Source organism: Bombina bombina, chromosome 6, assembly GCF_027579735.1.
Source record: "Bombina bombina isolate aBomBom1 chromosome 6, aBomBom1.pri, whole genome shotgun sequence".
NCBI lineage: Eukaryota > Metazoa > Chordata > Amphibia > Anura > Bombinatoridae > Bombina > Bombina bombina.
The window spans coordinates 1,122,224,767-1,122,251,390 of record NC_069504.1 but is presented as its reverse complement, the minus strand read 5'-3'; the positions used below and the strand labels follow the sequence as shown (position 1 = coordinate 1,122,251,390).

General features: G+C 38.2%; 1 protein-coding gene across 1 annotated transcript in view; it reads left to right on the top strand.

Moving 5' to 3' along the window:
- ITPR2 (inositol 1,4,5-trisphosphate receptor type 2) overlaps positions 1-26,624 on the top strand; it is a 920,836-nt gene that overhangs the window by 802,387 nt on the left and 91,825 nt on the right. The window lies entirely within an intron of this gene.

Here is a 26,624-nt window from a genome sequence, read left to right as displayed (position 1 = left end):
GTTTCAGAATAATATTCTCTCAGTTCAATCTTCTTATTTAAGGGAATATTGCAGTCAAAATTGAAATTCATACAATTACATTCCCCTTTTAAATACTGTAGAAGCGTTGTTGCAATGCCCTTGTATCAGTAAACATGTTTCTAGTAATAGCTATGATTCTTTCAGTGATAGCTTTTATGCTGCATGTGCTCCGTGCAGCGGCATTATAATGCCCCGCCCACTCAGAGCCAGCAGCGGCTTGTAATATGTTTTTGATAAAGGAAATAAGGTTGAATCGATACGTTTTACTACATCCACGTAATATGTGTTGGGATTTTTGTTTCCAGGAAAAGATGTATTGCTTAATTTTATTTTTTTGTAAAATCCATATTATTTGTAAAATTTTCTTGGAAAGAGGAAGCATCACTGTTACTAGAACTTGAGTGTGAATCATTTATTTCATCAAGCAATACACATCCTGAAGTTAAATGTAAAGGAATTCTTAGAAATTGCTTAAAATTACGCATGTGCTATTTTAAATTTTATAGAAGAATTCTTGAATCTATAGTGTAATCACAATATTTTTTCTCACTCATATTAATGCAGGTTTATAACATTTGCCTCTTCATGTAACGTATTCTATCCATTATTCATCTATAACAACTTAATTTTATACAATATAAACAATGTTCATTACCCCAAAAAATCAGTTGAATTTGAATTAACTCATCATCATCTCTTTATGTATCTGATATCCATCCATGGATACAATATTTTGTCCAACATCTACATAGAGATAATGCTATCCGGCTATCTGATATAAATCCACTGTAACTGTCATTATAAAACATCCATCTTTGAAGATCATAGTCTATTCAGCAACTCTCCTTGAAGTGCTAATTTTATCCAATAACTATAAGTCGATAAATGCAAAGGTAATATTGTCCTATTTCTATCCATCTACTCCAAATTCCATTGAGCAACCACACAAAGCAAATTCCATCCATCCATGTAGTATTAATTCTACCCAGCATTCATTCATATAAATAAGCTGATTCTATCCAAAAACCTCCTTCATTGTTGACCTTTTTAGCAATGGACATCACTGTACAGCTACTTCTCTTTAGTCATCCATGTACATAATACAATTCCTGCCAGCATTCATCATGTAGACTTTATTCAACATCCATCAATGCAGACTTTCTTCTACCAACGTTGTTCTATTGGATATAATCTCTATCAGCCTTGGCTCATGTAGAGCCAGTTATTGGCTTCTCTGGTACGTTGTGCAGGAGATCAGTCTTTTTTGTAAAAGAGGCTAAAAATAATGAATTTGTTGATAATGTAATTATGAGATACTCATGCATGAGATTCTTCCTGGCTTAGATTTTAATTTGAGAGTTTCTGTGATTGGTGAACCTATACTGACCACAACATTTTACAACTCATGAATTTGTATTCTTTATAGTCTGATGGAGAGTAGTGAAGATTAATAAAATAAAGAGCTGGCATGATTTGCTCCTAAATTTAAGGTTCCTCAATGCCAAAAAATGACTACAGCTTAAGAAAATGTATCTATAAAGTCTATAGTAAATGTCTGTCCAGGTATTGATTTAAAGATTGGGTAGTGTTTAGATGCAGCGCTATCCCAAACATCTGATTTTAAACTAGAAAGTGGCCTACTGAGGTATTTCTGAAGTAATCATTGAAGAGAATGAAGGCTTGAGAACTGGTAGACAGCTAAAAACAAAACATATTGCAATCTACTAGGAGGGAGAGGATTGATGCATGGTCAGATAACACTAAGCAAACAGACAGATTCAGCAGGCAGGAGAATGGTTAATAAACAGTTACAAAACACAGAGAAACTCATGGAAAGGTACAATAATATAATAAAATCAACAGTGATGCAGGCAACCCAACATGTGACATAGCATTGCTATAGCACAGAGAGACCCAACAGCATCTATCTGAGTATAGTAGAACATCTTGTGAAGGTGAGAGACGTTTATAATTCACAGGTACATTGGATTAAAAACCATAATAAAGAGCATGTGATAAAAGAAATCTGTTCTGATCACTTGGCTCACATGACGCAGCATAACGCTATAACGGTTCTTTAACACTACATCGCCCACCGCAGGATAAATCATGCAATATGTTACTTTAGTGTATTTGGTTTTATTGTGTTTGTAACATGTCCCGTATTCATTAGAGTTGGAGCTCCTGTCTCAGATAACATAAAGTCATTTGACATATCGGGGATCGCTTGTTTATACAGCCAGCGAATCTCTCTGCATGTCACCTTCACAGATGTGCACAGTAGCTGGGGTTTTTTTTTCACGAGTAATTGATAGCCCTCAAATGACTTAGCATGTGACTTCACAGAGCTGGATTATGTAAACTACAGAGCAGCTGGAGCGAAGCATGACCTGCAGATTAACTCCTTACTAGCCATAGTATATCTCATATTGAGGCTATAGCTAATTGTCATTTGTTCTAGAAAAGCAGAATGAATTGCAATTGGTGATACATTTATGTAGACTAACAAATATTTCTTTGTGCAGATGTTTGGGAATTCTGTTTGGATGTTAAAGTCATATTTTTTAAATTTTACTAAAAACTTTCCCCCAAAAAAGACTGAGTCCGTTCTTCTGTGTGCTTAATCTGTCATTCTTGCAGTTATACACTCAGAAGCACTATGAATATACTTTGTTGGTGAGCATAGTGAGCTCAAGTGACATCACTATCACTCACTGCGCATGCGCCACTTGTGCGATTGGATTTACATTACCTATAAGCATGTGCCTCACTAATAGACAGGCATGCAAGGCACATAAGAGGGGCTCTTTTTTACTTGAAGAAATAGGGTAATGATTAAAGGGCATAAAAGTGTTTTGTTTTTGTTTTGTTATTTAATATATTATATTCCTGTACTGAATTTTGTTGTTTTTATGTTTGTGAGGTATGTCACTGTCCACCAAAAAAACAGTGGTATTTACCCTTATCAGCCAGTGAGTAATCAGTCCTTAAGGCCCACCTGTACGCGCACACACGGGTGTTCTCAGCTTTAGCATGTGTATGATAGACAATTTTAGAGTTTTCTGTATCTTTATGTCCCTTTAATGTCCAGACATCTGTCACCTCATAAAATAAAGTTTGGCAAGCGCTTTGGTTTGATACTAAAATGACAATGTATTGGATCTTTTGTACAGCTCCAGCAAACTCGCGGTAACTAAGTGCGACTAGCGGTCAGCAGCGCTGCATTAGGCTTAGGCCATTCATGGGTTTGGAGGTTGCTGGATCAGTTTCATAAGCACAGCCTCTATGAGTAGAAAACTTTCTTAGTTATGATTTAACTTCTTTGTCACTGTTTTCACGTTGTAACTTGTGTGTCCTTCTTATCCCGCTTGCAGTGATGTCGCAAAAGAAGCTAGTAATGAACTAGGTGATATGTGATGCTTTTAAAAATCACCAGGGACCATTTAGCAGTAAAGGTTTTTAATGTGTAAACTTATTGCGTTTTGTGGTAGAAAAAAATGTCAATTTTAACATATTCATATGAGGATCTCAAGCCCTCCCTTCATATTAGGAATGTTTCATTTATTTAGAATGATGGCTGCAAATCTAGATATTCTGCTTTGTGAGAGTGCCTGTGTGTCTGTTCAGTTCAGTTGCTTCTCAGTCACAATGTTCTTTATTTATAGATAGTTAAAGGAGCATGTCAAATAATAGAAGTATTTTAGCAATATTCATACATTTGTACAACTGAATTACGTGAAATTGGCAAAGCTACAAATATTGCATGTTTGTTACCTTCTGCTAATAGATTGCAGTAGGGCTGAGCAAGTGCTGCTGCCTGCCATGCTTCCTATAATTCCACCAGTGAAGTGTCGTATGACATCAACGCATACAACAGGAGCGTGCACAACTGTATTGTCTGATGCTTTTCAAATAATTAGTTCAAGTCCATTTAAAGTTACTTTTTACACCTAATATAGTATAAAATTTTCACACTTTTGTGTGACCACACCGGGCAGTTATAACATAAAAGAAACGCTTAAATAGAACAGTACTAAATAGAGCAGGCACATATGTGCTCTCAGTCTTTGGAAATACACATTGGCATTCACCATTTTTTATATATATATATACTGTATATACATTATATAAAATCTAGCTTGTCAAGGTATACATTCTCTATTTTTTTTTTTTCGTTTTTTTTTTTGTTCATGGTGACAATGTCCCTTTTAATTTTAATACCTATTTAGAACTTTATCAGAGTTTGACTTTTTTCTTTCCCTACTTGTTTCTGGCTTATGCTACACGAATGATTCATTGTGCACAAGGCTGTATGAACACTTTGATAACCCAGCCCTGGGGCATAAGAGCACTACATCTCACGTGCAAGCGTATCCGTCCACTGATCAGTATAGCCCAGAGGTCTGGAATAATTAAACTCTGCAAGTTTTTCTCACATGAGAAAATCTGGCTTAACACTTTGTGCTCCTGTCAGACTGACACAGGACACTGAGCAATTGTATAAATCACTGTCACTGTTATTGTTTATAGGGATCCTAGTTGATGTGAGACACGATTAAAGGATTTTGTGCACCTGTCTCATCTGCACTGTATTCGTAACAAACACACATCCCTCACATGCCCAGACAGCGCATATGCTGTTACATTCGCTTTGTATGATACATCTATTTCTTTCATACAGGTGGTGAGAGTCCACGATCAATTACTCCTGGGAATTACTCTTCCTTACCTCTAGGAGGAGGCAAAGATTCCCAAACCCCAATAGCTCTATAAAACCCCTCCCACCTCAGTTTAAAGCGATAGAAAGATCAAAAATTAAATGTGCATGGGTGAATTTCAATTTGAAATATAAGCATTTTTACAATATACTTTGGCCAGCAAAAATGCTTTTAGTAATCGTTATTACTGTTTTTCTTCATAAATGGAAAGAGTCCACAGCTGCATTCATTACTTTTGGGAATTCAGAACCTGAAGTGTCAGAAGTTTTCGATAGTCTCTTACGGAGGGTAGCACTCTTCGGCATGGGACTGGAGTTTTAAGTAGTCCTGTCAGTCTATCAGTGAGAGCATAGGTGAAAGTTGGATTCCGGAGATGCAGGGAGAGTCTTTCTGCAAAACCATCCCGACTCATATTAACAACTCCACAAGCAATTAGCATTGACGAGTTTCACTGCCTGCTTTTTTCTCTCCAGTACATGTCAGAAGCGAGGCTACTATCTGTCACACTAGAAGGGCCATGTTCCCGTTCCACGGCGTTGATTCCGGTAAGATCGTTTCATTTTACTTTCATCATGTATGTATTGTAATTACATCTGTTTATCCGAGAGGGGCTACAACTTTTCGGGAATAACTTTAACATAGGGTCTCAGTGAGGCTCCTTTTTGTATCTCGCAATCAAGGGTTAATATCTCCTGAGGGGGGTTATTGAGCAGGAGGGTTTATAATCATGTTTGTTATGTGATTCTGTCTGCTACTGTGTAGTGTTGCTTCGGCTCATGGCTATTTTGGAACATAACGGCCTTTGTCTAGTGACGCGGCCTTTACAGTCGGGCACGCTTTTGCATGGACTGCACGGTTTACATTGTGACCGGGCATGGCCACATTTTGACTCTCCATTTCCGCATTCCTTACCGTGTGGCGACAGAGAAATCCTGATCCGCTGGTGTCTGGTTCCCTGGAGGTGGTGAGTACCCCAGCCATTGGGGATGTAGGCACCGTTTAGATTTTTCTTATTGGTCCATTTTTTATTCAATATCCCAGTTATGGAGGATTCTTATTTTGTGGAGACGGATGTCTCTGATTCAGACTCTACGTCTTGTGAAGAATATGAATTGTCCCGGGTGATACATGCCCATCAGTTATGTTTCCGAATGACGTTTTTAGAGTGCTCTGTTCCTCGAGATTGGGGAATCAGGTGCCCACTGAGCCATTCGCCTCTGGGGATTCTATTCCCCATTAGGCGAGTTCCCTACCACCAACTCTTACTACGCATTCAGGTAACCCAAACGCTACTTATCCTTCTATGGAGTGTGGCCTGTTCCCACCGGAGTTTACGACATGGTTTCGCATGGTCATATCTTTGGTGCTGGCGCATCTGCACCTCCCAGGAGTGTGCTTACGATATTGTCTGTGTTCCATTAACCAGGGCTCGTCAGGCTTGGGATCACATGGTCCAGTTCAGCCCGCCAGGGGAGCAACTGCCCCTGAGGCCTTAGGGGGTCAACCTTCGGGGCAGGTGTATCTTTTGTCCCGGCGGAGGTATGTTGCGCCTTACATTATAGACTGGGCACCTTCGTGTTCTACTGAGGCACGTTTTGGCATTGCGGGAGGATCCCACTCTTAATGGGTCTGGGGATTCTCGGTCTTACTCTTCGACTGGCTTGCTAGCATAGACATAAGGGGATGAAGTAATCTTCTTATAGGATTTGTTATTTGTGTATCCTTTTCCAGTTTCAAGTTGTTGTGTGATGTTTCTTTTGGATACTTTCTTCTCTGGCATTGATACTCGCGATTTTGTGGTCGCACTGTTTACTTTTCCAAGAGTGAGGACGTACTAGTCCTATGTTCTGTCTGACTGTTCTTTATCCCTCCATCTCGGTGGAGACTCTATGTAGCCTTGACAGTGCTGGGGCCCTTGGGTTCAGGCTGGTCCTGACTGGGTACAAATCCTTCTGTCTTTGAGGCCTAGTTCAGACACGTGGCACATTTTTATGTCCGGCTGGTCCGGTGAGGAAGCCTAGTGATCACAATATGATTTGCATTGTTTTCTAGCATCCTGGGAGGACTTGATGGTCCGTGGTTGCTTAGGGGCATGGGGAATTGGTTCAGTTCTCATTCGCTTATCAATCTAGTGGGCCGAGACTCTGTCGAGATCTGCGCCGACATGCTCAGTAGTTTCCGATTTTTCCGGGAACTAGAGTGTTCCTTTCCATTGTGGGTTGGGGGTTTGGAGGATTTAGGTCCTTCGTACCGCCATTCTTATGGTTTTGCCTTTCATGGTCTCTTTGGAAGTGTCCTTTTAGGACTTGTTCCTTTTAGAGGTTCTCTTCTTTTGGGTTGAGACATTTGGACTTCGTCCAGTTTTTCTGGAGGCTTTGGCCGCTTAATTAGGATGTGAAGGCCATGAGGCTCTGTCTTCCTTCGGGAGTAGTCTCCATATCAGGGGCGATAGGAGGTGTAGTCTCTTTTTCCAAGCTTTCTGTTTGGGGATTTTTTTGTGTCTGGGTTTGGGATGCTTTGCATTCTTCTCCGTTGGGTGTGTCCTCTGGAACGTTCATCTGAAAAGATTATGGAAACTAGCCTTTCTTTTCTACTCTCTCTTTCAGGTGACTCTGTTGTCGTTCTCATTTCCCTTGTGTTGCCCTTGGGGCCTTTGGGCTCTAGAGAAATTGTGTGACTTTGTCGCGGCCTAGCGCCTTGTTGGGGGGGTGTTGACTTTCGACCAAGGGTGTTCTCTTCCCTTTGGATTGGGAATTGCGAGTGAGTCCTGTATTTGTTTTACGGGTTCCCCGGTTATCTTTCCCTGTGAGGTCTAATTGCTTCAGACGGGTATCTTGTGTTCCCTGGGGGTGTCGTTCATTCAAGTACGATTCTGGGTTCAGGGTTCTTGTCTTAGATCCTTCTTGGATGTCTGGAGACTTTTGATCCTGTGGACTGGTTCGGGGCGACCCAGTTTTTTCTGGGACCCTATGTTGCGACATAGGGGCTAGCTCATTGCAAGCAGGAAGGCCAGAGTTCATATCCACCTTCAGGCATTTGGTTATGAACTTTAAGGCCTGAATTGTTCTTCGGACGGAGTATGCTCCTTTTCGTGGGGAGTTTTTTCTCTGTTGGGTCAACAGTGGTGTCTGGATGATTTTTTCATTCGGTCCGTGTTTTGATCATACTATGGCTTCATGTCTTGTGAACATGTACGCTGTTCTTATCTGTGCCCTTCCCTTTTGAGGGAATAGTTTGTCTTCCTTATGAGCTGGGGTTTCCTCTCTCTGGAGGGTCATTATCCTGCCCTGTGGGTAGGAGGTTGGATCAGGTGGCTTATTTCTTTAAGGGGCAGCATCTGCTGCTCTGTGGCTGTTCCAACTGTTGGATATCGATCTCTCTACGTAGAGACTGTCTAGGAGAGTTGTGACAGGTCTTCCTACGGATCTATTGCACTTTCTTTGTGCCAGGTCCTAGGGGGTTCTCCTTGGGAGTGCTTTATTTTGGAGGAGCAGATTTGGTTGGCACCCGAGCTCTGTTGGGGTGGGTGAGTCCCCCCTTTTTCTTTCCATTCCCTGGGGGCTTGTGGTTGGGGTCTTTCTGTACCCCCTGTCTGTCGCTTGGGCTGGTCAGGTGTTGAAGCACGATCTGAGATTTGTTGTTCTGCTATTTCATCCTCGGAGCATTCGAGGTACGGTAAACCTCTTTGAGGTTTCTCCTTTCTCCATCAAGATATGTGGGAAGGACTGGCGGCTCTTAGATAGCCTGTGACGTTATCGGCTGGTTAGTGGATACTTGGCACTCTGAAGGATCCTATCTTCAGCTACTTTCTACTTGCCCTGCAAGTATTTAAATTTCAGAGTAATTTTTAGATGACTGCAGCGTGCAGTATTTTTGCTTCAGGAGGTGTTCGTCAGACCTATCTGAGCTTGCTGCACGAGGATTCTTTTTTTAATATTTCGGTATTCTGAGCTACCTTTTTGCGACTTGGGGACCTTCTTCTCAGTTGCTTTCTAGAGTGCGGTTGCACTGTGTTAGGGTAGATCCTCTCTCTGTTTCAGACTCCCGGCCTTATCCGTGGTTTCTGTATTTCTGGGGTCTGGGTGTTGCCTCCCCTTGTTTCTATGAGACTGATTGGGTCTCTGTTACCCTGACCCGGTTTCTCAGGTTTTTTGCTCTGTGTTTGTGCCCTTTTTAGGTTTTTTTTTCTGGAGCTTCTTATGCTAGCTGGACAGCTAGCTCAGCATACTAATGCACTGTGGCTACTCTGCACTGTAGCAAACCGAGGGTTGCAAGTTCGATCCCCAGCGAGGTCTACTCAGCCTTTCCTCCTTTCAAGGTTGATAAAATGAGCAGCGCCTCTTTTTTTTTAAGGGGGATTAGCCGCGCTTTACAAGTACAATCATGTCTTCTCCAAGTCTTTTCTTCTTTGTGGAAGAATACGGTAGTTTGTTCCCTTTCTTGAGTAAGGGGTGTGTTGTTTGGAGACCGACTGCTGGGTGACGGTGTCTCTTGGAGGCTGTTGACTTAGTCGAATCTAGTTCCTGCGGTCTCTAGCAAGGTTTGTGGACTATCTGCAGGTCAGTGTCCTTTGGCCTTTTCCTTTTTTTCAAAGTTTTCTCTGACGAAGCAGGATTTTGTTGGGTAGGGGTTTTTCAGGCCTGGTGCCCTCAGTATGGGCCGCCTCTTGTACCCTCCCGTTTTTGCATTCAGTGTCCTCTATAGCTTGGGTATTGTTTTCCCAAAAGTAATGAATGCAGCTGTGGACTCTTTCCATTTATGAAGAAAAACTTAAAGGGACAGTCTAGGCCAAAATAAACTTTCATAATTCAGATAGAGCATGTAATTTTAAACAATTTTCCAATTTACTTTTATCACCAATTTTGCTTTGTTCTCTTGGTATTCTTAGTTGAAAGCTTAACCTAGGAGGTTCATATGCTAATTTCTTAGACCTTGAAGCCCACCTCTTTCAGATTGCATTTTAACAGTTTTTCACCACTAGAGGGTGTTAGTTCACATATTTCTTATAGATAACACTGTACTCGTGCACGTGAAGTAATCTGGGAGCAGGCACTGATTGGCTAGACTGCAAGTCTGTCATAAGAACTGAAAAAACTGAAAAAAGGGGCAGTTTGCAGAGGCTTAGATACAAGATAATCACAGAGGTTAAAAGTATATTATTATAACTGTGTTGGTTATGCAAAACTGGGAAATGGGTAATAAAGGGATTATCTATCTTTTAAAACAATAAAAATTCTGGTGTAGACTGTCCCTTTAAATTATGCTTAACTGATCATTTTCTTTTCTTCAGATGGAAAGAGTCCACAGCTCCCCGTCTGTATTTTTTATGTGGGGCATCTGTTATTTTTATTCTTCTGGTACCTTTTCACCGTGAGATTTCTTCTACTGTTCCTTGTTCCTCGGTATAATGACTGGGGATGAGGGGAGTGGGGAAAGGTATTTGAGCCTTTGGCCTCTAGTTATCAAACCGTCAACTTCAAATACGCTGGAATCCCGCAGCGTTATTAGGCTGATTTGCCTAAGTTATCAAGCCCTGCTGCCCGGCATAGTAGAATTTTGTGACGTAAGCTTCGATCTGCCGGACTCAGTCCGACACAGATCGATTCTTATGTCACTCCAGATGTTCCGAACACAAGTTCGGCACAATCTGACTACTTTTGCTAGTTATCAAAAAACTAGCAGGTACGCTCGGCACTTTCCCGGCCCAGCGTACCTGGTTTTCAATCCGCCGCCCTGGAGGCGGCGGATCCCATAGGAATCAATGGGAGTCTGACCATAGCGAAAGTTCATGTTCGCTGCTGCCTGACATCGCATTGATTCCTATGGGAGATGTCTGCACCTAACACCCTAACATGTACCCCGAGTCTAAATACCCCTAATCTGTCCCCCCCCCCCCCACACCGCCGCAACTAAATACATTTGTTACCCCCTAAACCGCCGCTCCCGGACCCCGCTGCAACCTACATTATACATATTAACTCCTAATCTGCCGCACCCTACACTGCCGCAACTAAATAAAGTTATTCCCCCCTAAACCGCCGCTCCCGGTCCCCGCCGCAACTATAATAAATATGTTAACCCCTAATCCGCCGCTCCCGGACCCTGCCGCAACCTATATTAAACTTATAAACCCCTAATCTGCCCCCCCCCCTACACCGTCGCCACCTAAAATAAATTTATTAACCCCTATCCTGCCCCCCCTACACCGCCGCCACTATAATAAAATTATTAACCCCTAAACCTAAGTCTAACCCTAACACCCCCCTAACTTAAATATTAATTAAATACATCTAAATATTATAACTATTATTAACTAAATTAATCCTATTTAAAACTAAATACTTACCTTTAAAATAAACCCTAATATAGCTACAATATAAATAATAATTATATTGTAGCTATTTTAGGATTTATTTTTATTTTACAGGCAAATTTAAATTTATTTTAACTAGGTACAATAGCTATTAAATAGTTATTAACTATTTAATAGCTACCTAGTTAAAATAAAGAGAAATTTACCTGTAAAATAAAAACTAACCTAAGTTAAAATTAAACCTAACACTACACTATCATTAAATTAATTAAATAAATTACCTACAAATAACTACAATTAAATACAATTAAATAAACTAACTAAAGTACAAAAAAAAAAAACTAAGTTCCAAAAAATAAAATAAAAAAGTTACAAGCATTTCAAAAATATTACAACAATTTTAAGCTACTTACACCTAATCTAAGCCCCCTAATAAAATAACAAAGCCCCCCCAAAAAAATGCCCTACCCTATTCTACATTAAAAAGTTAACAGCTCTATTACCTTACCAGCCCTTAAAAGGGCCTTTTGCGGGGCATGCCCCAAAGAAATCAGCTCTTTTGCCTGTAAAATAAAAATACAACCCACCCAACATTAAAACCCACCACCCACATACCCCTACTCTAACCCAAACCCCCCTTAAATAAACCTAACACTACCCCCTTGAAGATCATCCTACCTTTAGCCGTCTTCAGCCAGCCGACCACCGATTTAACAGAAGAGGACATCCGCAGCGGCCGAAGTCATCATCCAAGGGGCGCTGAAGAAGTCTTCCACCCCATTGTAGTCATCATCCAGGCGGCGTCTTCAATCTTCATCCATCCGGAGTGGAGCCATCTTCAGACGAGCCAACACGGAGCCATCTTCTTCCACCGACGACTTCCCGACGAATGACGGTTCCTTTAAGTGACATCATCCAAGATGGCGTCCCTCGAATTCCGATTGGCTGATAGGATTCTATCAGCCAATCAGAATTAAGGTAGGAAAAATCTGATTGGCTGATTTAATCAACCAATCAGATTGAAGTTCAATCCGATTGGCTGATCCCCTTGGATGATGACTTCAATCGGATGGAAGACTTCTTCAGCGCCCCTTGGATGATGACTTCGGCCACTGCGGATGTCCTCTTCTGTTCCATCGGTGGTCGGCTGGCTGAAGATGGCTAAAGGTAGGATGATCTTCAGGAGGGTAGTGTAAGGTTTATTTAAGGGGGGTTTGGATTAGAGTAGGGGTATGTGGGTGGTGGGTTTTAATGTTGGGGGTTGTATTTTTATTTTACAGGCAAAAGAGCTGATTTCTTTGAGGCATGCCCCGCAAAAGGCCCTTTTAAGGGCTGGTAAGGTAATAGAGCTGTTAACTTTTTAATGTAGAATAGGGTAGGGCATTTTTTTGGGGGTGGGCTTTGTTATTTTATTAGGGGGCTTAGATTAGGTGTAAGTAGCTTAAAATTGTAATATTTTTGAAATGTTTGTAACTTAGTTTTTTTTATTTTTTGTACTTTAGTTAGTTTATTTAATTGTATTTAATTGTAGTTATTTGTAGGTAATTTATTTAATTTATTTAATGATAGTGTAGTGTTAGGTTTAATTGTAACTTAGGTTAGGATTTATTTTACAGGTAATTTTGTATTTCTTTTAGCTAGGTAGTTATTAAATAGTTAATAACTATTTAATAACTATTCTATCTAGCTAAAATAAATACAAAGTTACCTGTAAAATAAATATAAATCCTAAAATAGCTACAATGTAATTATTAATTACATTGTAGCTATCTTAGGGTTTATTTTACAGGTAAGTATTTAGTTTTAAATAGGAATAATTTATTTAATAATAGTGTAGTGTTAGGTGTAATTGCAACTTAGGTTAGTTTTTATTTTACAGGTTAATTTCTCTTTATTTTAACTAGGTAGCTATTAAATAGTTAATAACTATTTAATAGCTATTGTACCTAGTTAAAATAAATTGAAATTTGCCTGTAAAATAAAAATAAATCCTAAAATAGCTACAATATAATTATTATTTATATTGTAGCTATATTAGGGTTTATTTTAAAGGTAAGTATTTAGTTTTAAATAGGATTAATTTAGTTAATAAGAGTTATAATATTTAGATGTATTTAATTAATATTTAAGTTAGGGGGGTGTTAGGGTTAGACTTAGGTTTAGGGGTTAATAATTTTATTATAGTGGCGGCGGTGTAGGGGGGGCAGATTAGGGGTTAATAAGTTTAATATAGGTGGCGACGGTGTAGGGGGGGCAGATTAGGGGTTAATAAGTTAATATAGGTTACGGCGGGGTCCGGGAGGGGTGGATTAGGGGTTAAACAATTTATTTCGTTGTGGCGGGGTCCGGGATCGGCAGGATAGGGGTTAATAAATTTATTATAGGTGGCGGCGGTATAGGGGGGGGCAGGATAGGGGATACTAGGTATAATGTAGGTGGCGGCGGTGTCCGGGAGCGGCGGTTTAGGGGTTAATACATTTATAAGTGTTGCGGCGGGGTCTAGGAGCGGCGGTTTAGGGGTTAATAACTTTATTTAGTTGCGGGGGGCTCCGGGGGGCGCCGGTATAGGGGGTAGAACAGTGTAGTTTAGTGTGTGTTCTTAGTGACAGCTTATCAATAAAGCTCTTTAAAAAACATACAAAATAATGAACAGCGCTAAATCTTGGTCAACATACCCCTTGGATACGGTAAGAAACTTTCCAACGATAGAAGCCGTAACAAAAGACTCTCAGACGAGATGCAGCTGCACACCAATCCGTGGATTCCTCTCTCTCGGATAGACAGACGTGGCTATGAAGACAAAAAAGGGACAGCACAACTCGATTCAAGGTAGATTTTATTAGCATCCAGATCTGCACACACGTAAAAATGCACTTACAAGATGTAAGTTGATAAACAGCAGTAGTTAAAAAACAAGATAAGGACCCTCCAGGTTCAGGCGTAGCGTCTTTAGTAGCGGTTAAATTATATCCGGCGTCTGATTCAAAACTCCCGGGTAATCGGCACCTATGCACTGGATACATCACAGGATTCCCCGCCTGACGACACTCCCCTCCACCTACGGATGTCCTACTGGATCAAAAAGCCTCAACGCGTTTCGCCGGTTCACACACACCGGCTTTTTCAAGAGTGAATGATCCAGGTATGGAAGAAATCCCTTATAAAGGTCCACGTTAATTAGGTAAGTGGTATCATTAGAACCATATTTATGGCGTCAGATTTCCTTGCCACAAATCACATATTACAAAAAAAAAACTATAATCCACTAAATTGCACAAATTTCATCCAGCAAATATAGACAGGAATATAACATAGAAATTACCATAAGCATAAAATATACATATTCAATAAAAGATCCACAGTAGTTGATAAACAGAATAATTATAAAAAACATTAAAAACAAACATCGTGACCTATATTAAAATAAAAAGAGAAAAAATAGAGAATCTTCAATTCAATTATAAAAAATATACAATTCAATTCTAAAAGATACAAATCTAAAAAATAAGGATGATGTCATAAGATAAAGAGCACCTTCTTTTAAATAAATAAATATATTAATAAACTATAACGGCAAGATCCCTACTACATGACATACCACATTAGGGGACATATATATGTTGACTTTTTTTAAAAAACATCTGTACAATGTACCTTTATTCTATATTTATATGCACTAATAGACAGATAGGTCCTTATTATGTGAAAGCCAGGATATCCAAATCTATATTAAGACCTAATGGAGCCAGACTTTTCAGCCTATAGATCCATTCAGTCTCTTTCTGTCTTAATTTTAATAATATATAAGGGACTCCTGGAGGTATCCAATCAATAATCTGAATGTGAAGGCCATCTACACTACTGTCATGACAATTACTAAAATGGACCGGCACACTATGTCTATCAAATTGTGTCCTAATGTTATAAAGGTGCTCACTAAATCTTTTACTAGTTTTCCTTTTAGTGCGCCCTATGTAAATTAAATTACATTTACAAGATAGTAAATAAACCGAATACACTGTCTGGCAATTGCATCTATATTGCATATTAAATTGTTCAGACCCATCAAAATTAAAAAAAGTATCACCCCTTTTCACATGTGAACACATAGTACAATTTGGTTTGTGGCATTTAAAAGTGCCCCTTGTGGCCGATAGCCAGTTACACAACCCCCCACCCGTAATATTTCTAGTAGCATTGTTCTTATTACGTAATTTACTGGGAGCTAGAAAAGATTTTAAATTCCTATTTTTCCTAAAAGTAATTTTAGGTTTATCCCCAATTTCCTTCCCCAAAATTGGATCCAACTTAAGGATCTCCCAATGTTTATTGAGTATTTTAGTAACTATCGGTGCCCCTTCATTGTATCTGGTAATAAATCTAGTTTCTCCAAAGTTGTTATTGCTACCATTGATAGGATCAGACTTATTGTCCAATTTCCTCTTATTTTTCAAAAGGTCAGTACGGTTAAGTTGTAAAGCTTTATTTTTTGCTTCTTCTAGTAGTTCCCTACTATATCCCTTTCTTAAAAATTTCTGTTCTAAATGGGTTGCTTCCTCATTGAAATCAAGTATATTAGTACAATTCCGCCTAATGCGGATAAACTGGCTAGTAGGGATATTATCCTTCCAGCTCTTCAAATGGGCACTTCCAGCATCAACAAAACTATTTCTGTCCACTATTTTTCTAAAATTTCGTACCATAACTTTATTGTTAGTATTATCTACCGAAAATTCAATGTCTAAAAATTCTATTTTACTATTTGAACTATTCCCACTAAATATAAGATTAAAATTATTTTTATTAATATATTCACTGAACTCTACTAAGACTTCCTCAGTCCCCCCCCAGAGGATGATCACATCATCGATATACCGGAAATACTTCACAATATTTGACTCGAATGGATTATTATTCCAAATGTGACACCTCTCAAAACAATCCATAAATAAATTAGCATAAGAGGGAGCAAAGGTAGTCCCCATTGCTGTCCCCCTTAGCTGTAAATAATATTTGTCCCTAAACTCAAAATAATTGTGGGTTAAAATAAAACTAATGGATTGTAAAATAAATTGTAAATGGATTTCAGGAATATTATAGTTCAAGAAGGCCAACTCAACTGCCTTAAGGCCTTGTTCATGGGGAATCATAGTATATAACGATGAGACGTCATAGGTGGCCCATCTAAAATTGTCCTCCCAATCCAGACCCTCGAAATGTCCAATTGTCTCTGCAGTGTCCTTCAAAAAAGCTCTGGTCCTTTTAACCAGAGGCTGTAAAAAATAATCAACATATTTAGAAAGATTATAACAAAGTGAACCAATACCAGAGACAATTGGACGTCCCGGGGGCCTGGTTAGACATTTGTGGACCTTAGGAAGGTGATAAAATGTAGGGACCTTGGGGTCCACTATTTTAATAAAATTATATTCATCTTGCTTTAAAACACCTCTCTCCTTAGCTAATTGGAGGATGCAATCTAACTCTTTGGAAAACTTAATAGTTGGATTATAAGTGAGACATTTATAGGTCTGACTGTCCCCTAAGATATTGTAAGCTTCTGATAAATAATCTTCCTTATTCTGGATTACCAGACCCCCCCCCCCTTATCTGCTGCTCGAATCACCACCCCATCATTTTCTTTAAGATTTTTGAGTGCATTCCTCTCATTGATACTTAAATTATCATTATATTTATTTAATCTACACTTCGCGAATTCCCGTTCAATATCCTGACAAACCAATTTGTTAAAAAGGGATAATTGCTCCCCTTGCATATGTATAGGGTTAAAGCTGGAGCGACCCTTAAAGGAAGTATGTTGAATTTGGGGGTCTTCCTCATATATAGAAAGATCCATTAAATTAGCCACTTCTGTTCAGACTAGATGAAGTAGAGTTCATTACTGATTGGGAAAAAGCTTTTCATACTTGCTCAATCACATTATTAAATATCTTAATTCGCTATCGGGAATACAGGCTCAAAAAACTTCAGAGTTATATTGAAGAGGCTGTAGATAAAATCCAACCCTTTAGTGAGATAGAGGAATGGAAAAATTTCAATAGTAACATTCAAAATAGGATCACTAAATCTAGAATTAAAATCCAAAAAACAAAAGAAACTATCTAGAGACTTTAAGGATTATAAAGATGAGGTGGTTTATACCTATAATAAGATCAACACTAATGTAGACTCTGGTGAGGAATTGCAGGGGGATGATTTATTGACTGAAGAGGGCACTAATATACAACTAGTGACTACTAATAATGAACCTAAAGGTCAGGATAAAAATAAGGTGAAAAAGACACCGGCTAAGGATAAAGGTGTTATAAAAAATAATTATAAAAATACCTACTCTGGGGGTTCCCATCAGTTTAGGAATCAAAATAATTATAATCCTAAGAGTTTACCTTGGCGTCCAACTTACTCATATTCTAACTCTAATTCAAACTCGGGTTATAAGGGTTCCAATTATATGGGGAATCGTAGAAATTTTAATAATCATGAGAATAAACATAGGGATGCTAGAGAAGAAAATAGATATCACCAATTTTGGGATAGAAACAGATATGAGGCATTAAGCCACCAGGCCATGCCTCCTACTCCCAAAGGACCGGTTTGGCATAGACTAGGGGCTAAACCCAAGTCACCGGGTGTATCACATTTTTTAGGCAAAGGTCAGGAAATCAATTACAGGGACAGGAATGTGCAGTGGGAGGAGGAGCCGGCATCAACTATGAAAGATTGGAACACGAGAGAAAGACCACAAAAAAGGGCATTGGAGGTAGACGAGGAACAAGAGGAGGAGCTAGGATACAGAGGGGGAAACAGAAGAAGATTGAATTAGAAACTATCAAGAAAGAAATTATCAATATTTCTGACTTGATTTTAACTAATAATGATATCAGATTATTGGGGAAAGGTTTAAACTTCGCCCCGAAATCCAAACCTAATAAATTTGAAGTATATATGGACATTCAGAAATTCATTAGAAAAATGACTTTAAAAAGGTATTTTTTGAAAGATAATAAGGGATTGAATAGACCTAACAATAATTACATTGAGGCTAAGGATATAAGTACTCTTAATACACTTAAGGAACTTGAGGAAGGGAATAGATCTATGTACATTAATAGTCAAGAGGATTTAGATTCATCTGTGACCATGGCTTATTTAATGGATCTTTCTATATATGAGGAAGACCCCCAAATTCAACATACTTCCTTTAAGGGTCGCTCCAGCTTTAACCCTATACATATGCAAGGGGAGCAATTATCCCTTTTTAACAAATTGGTTTGTCAGGATATTGAACGGGAATTCGCGAAGTGTAGATTAAATAAATATAATGATAATTTAAGTATCAATGAGAGGAATGCACTCAAAAATCTTAAAGAAAATGATGGGGTGGTGATTCGAGCAGCAGATAAGGGGGGGGGGGTCTGGTAATCCAGAATAAGGAAGATTATTTATCAGAAGCTTACAATATCTTAGGGGACAGTCAGACCTATAAATGTCTCACTTATAATCCAACTATTAAGTTTTCCAAAGAGTTAGATTGCATCCTCCAATTAGCTAAGGAGAGAGGTGTTTTAAATCAAGATGAATATAATTTTATTAAAATAGTGGATCCCAAGGTCCCTACATTTTATCACCTTCCTAAGGTCCACAAATGTCTAACCAGGCCCCCAGGACGTCCAATTGTCTCTGGTATTGGTTCACTTTGTTATAATCTTTCTAAGTATGTTGATTATTTTTTACAGCCTCTGGTTAAAAGGACCAGAGCTTTTTTGAAGGACACTGCAGAGACAATTGGACATTTCGAGGGTCTGGATTGGGAGGACAATTTTAGATGGGCCACCTATGACGTCTCATCGTTATATACTATGATTCCCCATGAACAAGGCCTTAAGGCAGTTGAGTTGGCCTTCTTGAACTATAATATTCCTGAAATCCATTTACAATTTATTTTACAATCCATTAGTTTTATTTTAACCCACAATTATTTTGAGTTTAGGGACAAATATTATTTACAGCTAAGGGGGACAGCAATGGGGACTACCTTTGCTCCCTCTTATGCTAATTTATTTATGGATTGTTTTGAGAGGTGTCACATTTGGAATAATAATCCATTCGAGTCAAATATTGTGAAGTATTTCCGGTATATCGATGATGTGATCATCCTCTGGGGGGGGACTGAGGAAGTCTTAGTAGAGTTCAGTGAATATATTAATACAAATAATTTTAATCTTAAATTTAGTGGGAATAGTTCAAATAGTAAAATAGAATTTTTAGACATTGAATTTTCGGTAGATAATACTAACAATAAAGTTATGGTACGAAATTTTAGAAAAATAGTGGACAGAAATAGTTTTGTTGATGCTGGAAGTGCCCATTTGAAGAGCTGGAAGGATAATATCCCTACTAGCCAGTTTATCCGCATTAGGCGGAATTGTACTAATATACTTGATTTCAATGAGGAAGCAACCCATTTAGAACAGAAATTTTTAAGAAAGGGATATAGTAGGGAACTACTAGAAGAAGCAAAAAATAAAGCTTTACAACTTAACCGTACTGACCTTTTGAAAAATAAGAGGAAATTGGACAATAAGTCTGATCCTATCAATGGTAGCAATAACAACTTTGGAGAAACTAGGTTTATTACCAGATACAATGAAGGGGCACCGATAGTTACTAAAATATACTCAATAAACATTGGGAGATCCTTAAGTTGGATCCAATTTTGGGGAAGGAAATTGGGGATAAACCTAAAATTACTTTTAGGAAAAATAGGAATTTAAAATCTTTTCTAGTTCCCAGTAAATTACGTAATAAGAACAATGCTACTAGAAATATTACGGGTGGGGGGTTGTGTAACTGGCTATCGGCCACAAGGGGCACTTTTAAATGCCACAAACCAAATTGATCTATGTGTTCACATGTGAAAAGGGGTGATACTTTTTTTAATTTTGATGGGTCTGAACAATTTAATATGCAATATAGATGCAATTGCCAGACAGTGTATTCGGTTTATTTACTATCTTGTAAATGTAATTTAATTTACATAGGGTGCACTAAAAGGAAAACTAGTAAAAGATTTAGTGAGCACCTTTATAACATTAGGACACAATTTGATAGACATAGTGTGCCGGTCCATTTTAGTAATTGTCATGACAGTAGTGTAGATGGCCTTCACATTCAGATTATTGATTGGATACCTCCAGGAGTCCCTAATATATTATTAAAATTAAGACAGAAAGAGACTGAATGGATCTATAGGCTGAAAAGTCTGCCTCCATTAGGTCTTAATATAGATTTGGATATCCTGGCTTTCACATAATAAGGACCTATCTGTCTATTAGTGCATATAAATATAGAATAAAGGTACATTGTACAGATGTTTTTTTAAAAAAAGTCAACATATATATGTCCCCTAATGTGGTATGTCATGTAGTAGGGATCTTGCCGTTATAGTTTATTAATATATTTATTTATTTAAAAGAAGGTGCTCTTTATCTTATGACATCATCCTTATTTTTTAGATTTGTATCTTTTAGAATTGAATTGTATATTTTTTATAATTGAATTGAAGATTCTCTATTTTTTCTCTTTTTATTTTAATATAGGTCACGATGTTTGTTTTTAATGTTTTTTATAATTATTCTGTTTATCAACTACTGTGGATCTTTTATTGAATATGTATATTTTATGCTTATGGTAATTTCTATGTTATATTCCTGTCTATATTTGCTGGATGAAATTTGTGCAATTTAGTGGATTATTGTTTTTTTTTGTAATATGTGATTTGTGGCAAGGAAATCTGACGCCATAAATATGGTTCTAATGATACCACTTACCTAATTAACGTGGACCTTTATAAGGGATTTCTTCCATACCTGGATCATTCACTCTTGAATAAGCCGGTGTGTGTGAACCGGCGAAACGCGTTGAGGCTTTTTGATCCAGTAGGACATCCGTAGGTGGAGGGGAGTGTCGTCAGGCGGGGATCCTGTGACGTATCCAGCGCATAGGTGCCGATTACCCGGGAGTTTTGAATCAGACGCCGGATATAATTTAACCGCTACTAAAGACGCTACGCCTGAACCTGGAGGGTCCTTATCTTGTTATTTAACTACTGCTGTTTATCAACTTACATCTTGTAAGTGCATTTTTACGTGTGTGCAGATCTGGATGCTAATAAAATCTACCTTGAATCGAGTTGCGCTGTCCCTTTTTTGTCTTCATAGCCATTATCAATAAAGCTGTAGAAAAGCCGAAGAGCAGCGAGATCAGATGAGTGATAACTATCGCAGTCCGCTGCTCATCGCCCCATACTTGGTGCACAGCTTTTTGACAGCTTTATTGATAACTTTGGCGAATGTATTTAGGTCCGCGGCGGCGATAGTAGGCGAGCTTAGGCGGGCGTATTGGGGCCGGCGATGGCAGGTAAGTAGACACGTTGATAACTAGAGGCCTTTGGTTGGGGTGTCTTTGCCTATCCTGGTGGCCAGGTTCTGAATTCCCAAAAGTAATGAATGCAGCTTTGGACTCTTTCCATCTGTAGAAAAGAAAATTATCAGGTAAGCATAATTAGTTTTTGTGCAGCATACACACATATCCTGTGAGGGCGCGTGCACCAGTATTTAAAAATTATGCATGCAGTGGTGTGTATTGCATCTGAAGACATAATTTGTGTCATATTCTAAGGCTAATAAGATAATAGCATCAATTAAAAGAGGCATTGATTCAAGGGAGGAAAGCATAATTCTGTCACTATGTAAGACCTCACCTTGAGTATGAAATGCAGGTCTGGGGGCCAATCTCTAAAAGAGACATTGCAGACCTAGAAAAAGTTCAGAGAAGGGTTACAAAGCTAATAAAGGTAATGGAGAATTTAAGCCATGAGGAGAGGTTAAAACTGGGTCTGTTTTCTCTAGAAAAAATGCACTTGATAGGTGACATGATTACGTTATATAAATATATTCAAGGCCCATATACAGAGATGACAGAAGCTCTGTTTTTTAAAGAAAATTAGAAATGGTTTTTTTTCCTGTAAGAGCAATAAAATTGTGGAACTCGTTGCCTGAGGAGGTAGTGAATGCCGATATCTTAGATACATTTCTGGCTAGAAACAGAATTCATGGATATGATTGCTTGTGTTAAATGGATTACCTTTTAATGGGTCTAATTTGAGCTCAACTGGAGCATTTTTGTAAGTATATTAGATTTGTATTGGTTGAACTCGATGGACTTCGCTCTTTCAACCTCATCTACTATGTTACTATACAAGCCACTGCAGGCTCTCTGAGAAGGTGTGGTGTTTAAATACTGGTGCACAGGCCCTCACAGGATATGTGCGTATGCTGCAGAAAACAGTAATAACGATTACTAGAAGCGTTTTTGCTAATGAAAGTGTATTGCAAAACTGTTTATATTTCAAATGGAAATGCACCTATTCACATTTTATTTTTGACCTTTCTATCCCTTTGATATTATTTGGTGGAGCTCTACAACATACAAACAGAAAGTGAAGCGCTCTCTAATGAATAAACAGCTCAGTAGCTGTTCTATGGCAATTTATCACCTGGGAGCAGCCTCTTTTAGCCCAATTGTACAACAGACACCAGAAATGTCTTACAAGTATTTACTGTCCTGTTAAATTGAAGGACAATCTCACATTTATGTATGTCCAGGAGTCACTATAGGACATATACAGCACATTTCCTAATGGCTAGACCTCTGGCTCCGCCCCTCTTATACCCAGTCATGGGCTCAGTTACAATTATTAAAGGGTGTTTTTAGTAAAATAGTATACTTTTGGTGTAAATATGTAATATGTAATAGTTCAGTAAGGCTTTACCTACCCTCTATTTATATGGTAAGCACTTTTTATTGCCCTTTCAAATTCCAGTAAATATTACATGATTCTGGTTCACGTTATATGTGTATTAACTTTCAACTTAAAGGCTTAAGAGACCCTTAAAGGGACATGAAACTCAAATGTTTTTCTTACATGATTTAGAAAGAGCATGCAATTTTAAACAGTTTTTAAATTTACTTCTATTGTCTAATAGAAATGTCTTTCTCTTGATATCTTTTGTTGAAAATCATACCTAAATAGGCTCAGTAGCTGCTGATTAGTGGCTGCACATAGATGTCTCGTGTTATTGGCTCACCCATGTGAATTGCTATTTCTTCAATAAAAGATACCTTAAGAATGAAGCAAATTAGATAATAGAAGTAAATTGTAATGTTGTTTAAAACTGTATTATCTATCTGAATCATGAAAGAAAAAAATTGGGTTTCATGTTCCTTTAAATGAGATAGCACCTTTGTGACGGGTTTTTATAGGGGACACACAAACTCATTCACAAGAGTGCCTCTGCCTACAGTATTGAACTTGTACACTGGAACAAGCATTTGTGACCGCGAGTTCAGTAAAGTAGGCCCAGGCACTATGAAGCAAACTCTTGTGAATGAGTTTTAGATTTACAGTGCATGGAGGCATGTTCCCTATAAAAACCATGTCACAAAGGCACAATCTCATTTAAGGGTCTCATAAGCAGATACACTGTAGCAAGGCAGCGGTTTCACAAATTATATTTCAAGTAATGTTAAAATCTAGTATAAGAAGATGCTATAAGTACTTTGTATAGAAACGTGTAGTTGCCATCTTGTTTACAGTTCACGCCAAAATAGAAATGGTGCTTTAATAAACAATAAATTTAAATATTGAAAAAAACAAATACTTGTCAAAGTTGAAAAGCATCAATATAGCACTGTCTGACCATCCTGATAACCTAAATGATTCATTCATATGGTTTAGTAGTGGTGCGGATAGAAACAGATTGCAATAGGTTCCTAGTAAGGTCGCAATAAAGTGATCTACTTTAACAAGGCCAGTACTGTTAGTGACAATAATGATAGCTTATGTGGGACTCAAATATAAAAAAAAAATAATGTTGGTATCCTGGAGGGAATGTAGAAGTATTCCCATCATGCCAAGTTACGTATAGCATTTATATGGTTAATGAGTGTGGAGGATGTATTGTGAAGACAATAGGTTTATGTCACACATGTAAATAAATATGTTCCTTCCATAGTGAGCAAAGGGGCTACATGAATAGAGTTTACCTGTAACCTTAAGAGGTGTGAGTAGGCTATTGTACTAGTCAGTTTTTGGAAATTCTAGGGTTAAATAATGTTAAACAGTTTTTAGGGTTGGACTTCATCAAGGCTTAGACTTAGGAATGTGTTTTCACTGAGGTTAGATTTAGTATTAGTTTAGGGTTAGATTTAGGAATAAGTCTAGTGGTAGACTTATGGGTTATAGGGTTAAAGTTAGACTTTATGTTAAGTCAAGGGTTAGGCTTAATTGTAGGTTTAGGCATAACCTGAGAGTAGCAGTGGGGTTAGGCTTAATTTTAGGTTTAGGCATAACCTGAGAGTAGCATTAGAGTTAGGGTTAATTGTAGGTTTAGGCATAACCTAAGAGTAGCAGTAGAGTTAGGGTTAATTGTAGGTTTAGGCATAACCTAAGAGTAGCAGTAGGGTTAGGCTTAAAGTGAAGGTAAACTTTGGTGAATGAAAGCCCTTCTTTTCACAGCTACAGCAGCTTCCCCCACCTAAAGATCCTGTATTCACACGTCAGCAATGACTAATTTTGCTTCCTCCAATCACAGCATGGCCTCAGGCAATGACTACCCTGGGGGGAAAGCTGTGATTTTAGGAAGCCGGATTAGTCATTGCTGACGTGTGAATAGAGGATCTTTATGTGGGGAAGCTGCTGTAGCTGTGAAAAGAAAAAAAGGTAATTTTTTTTAACAAAATGGCTGCTTTGTAAACTTTGATGAATGAAAGTGCCCCTGTTTTTAATAGTATTTTTAAAAAACGGGCTTTCATTCACCAAAGTTTACCTTCACTTTAATTGTAGATTTAGGCATAACCTAAGAGTATCAGTAGGGTTAGTCTTTATTGTAGGTTTAGGCATAACCTAAGAGTATCAGTAGGGTTAGTCTTTATTGTAGGTTTAGGCATAACCAAAGAGTATCAGTAGTGTTAGTCTTTATTGTAGGTTTAGGCATAACCAAAGAGTATCAGTAGGGTTAGTCTTTATTGTAGGTTTAGGCATAACCTAAGAGTAGCAGTAGTGTTAGTCTTTATTGTAGGTTTAGGCATAACCTAAGAGTATCAGTAGGGTTAGTCTTTATTGTAGGTTTAGGCATAACCAAAGAGTATCAGTAGTGTTAGTCTTTATTGTAGGTTTAGGCATAACCAAAGAGTATCAGTAGGGTTAGTCTTTATTGTAGGTTTAGGCATAACCTAAGAGTAGCAGTAATGTTAGTCTTTATTGTAGGTTTAGGCATAACCTAAGAGTATCAGTAGGGTTAGTCTTTATTCTAGATTTAGGCATTACCTAAGAGTAGCAGTAGTGTTAGTCTTTACTGTAGGTTTAGGTATAACCTAAGAGTATCAGTAGGGTTAGTCTTTATTGTAGGTTTAGGCATAACCTAAGAGTATCAGTAGGGTTAGTCTTTATTGTAGATTTAGGCATTACCTAAGAGTAGCAGTAGTGTTAGTCTTTACTGTAGGTTTAGGTATAACCTAAGAGTAGCAGTAGGGTTAGTCTTTATTGTAGGTTTAGGCATAACCTAAGAGTATCAGTAGGGTTAGTCTTTATTGTAGGTTTAGGCATAACCTAAGAGTAGCAGTAGTGTTAGTATTTATTGTAGGTTTAGGCATAACTTAAGAGTATCAGTAGGGTTAGTCTTTATTGTAGATTTAGGCATTACCTAAGAGTAGCAGTAGGGTAAGGCTTATTTGTAGGTTTAGGTATAACCTAAGAGTAGCAGTAGGGTTAGGGTTCATTGTAGGTTTAGGCATAACCTAAAAGTAGCAGTTGGGTTAGGCTTTAGTGTAGGTTTAGGCATAATGTAGGGTTAATTGTAGGTTTACGCATAACCTAAGAGTAGCAGTAGGGTTAGAGTTAATTGTAGGCTTAGGCATAACCTAAGAGTAGCAGAAGGGTAAGGTTTTATTTTAGGTTTAGGCATAACCTAAGAGCTGCAGTTTGTTAGTTGTAAGATTAGGCATATTCTAAGAATAGCAGTAGGGTTAGGGTTAGTTATAGGTTTAGGCATAACCTTAGAGTAGCAGTAGGGTTAGTTGTAGGTTTAGGCATAACCTAAGAGTAGCAGTAGGGTTAGTTGTAGGTTTAGGCATAACCTAAGAGTAGCAGTAGGGTTAGGCTTTATTATAGGTTTAGACATAACCTACGAATAGCAGTTAGGCTCTGTTTGCTATCATGATTCAGATAGAGCAGCAATTTTAAATAACTTTCTTATTTACTTCTGTTATCAAATGTTTTTTGCTCTCTGGGTATCTTTTATTGAAGTGAATACCTGGGTAGGCCCAGGAGCAGCAATGCACTACTGGGAACTAGCTGCTCATTGACTCAGTGTGTTCAGCAAGCTCCTGGTAGTGCAAGGAGCCTAACTATATTTACACTTCAAGAAAGGATAACAAGAAAACTAATTATGTTTAGTAATAGAAGTACAGTAAATTGGAAAGTTCTTTAA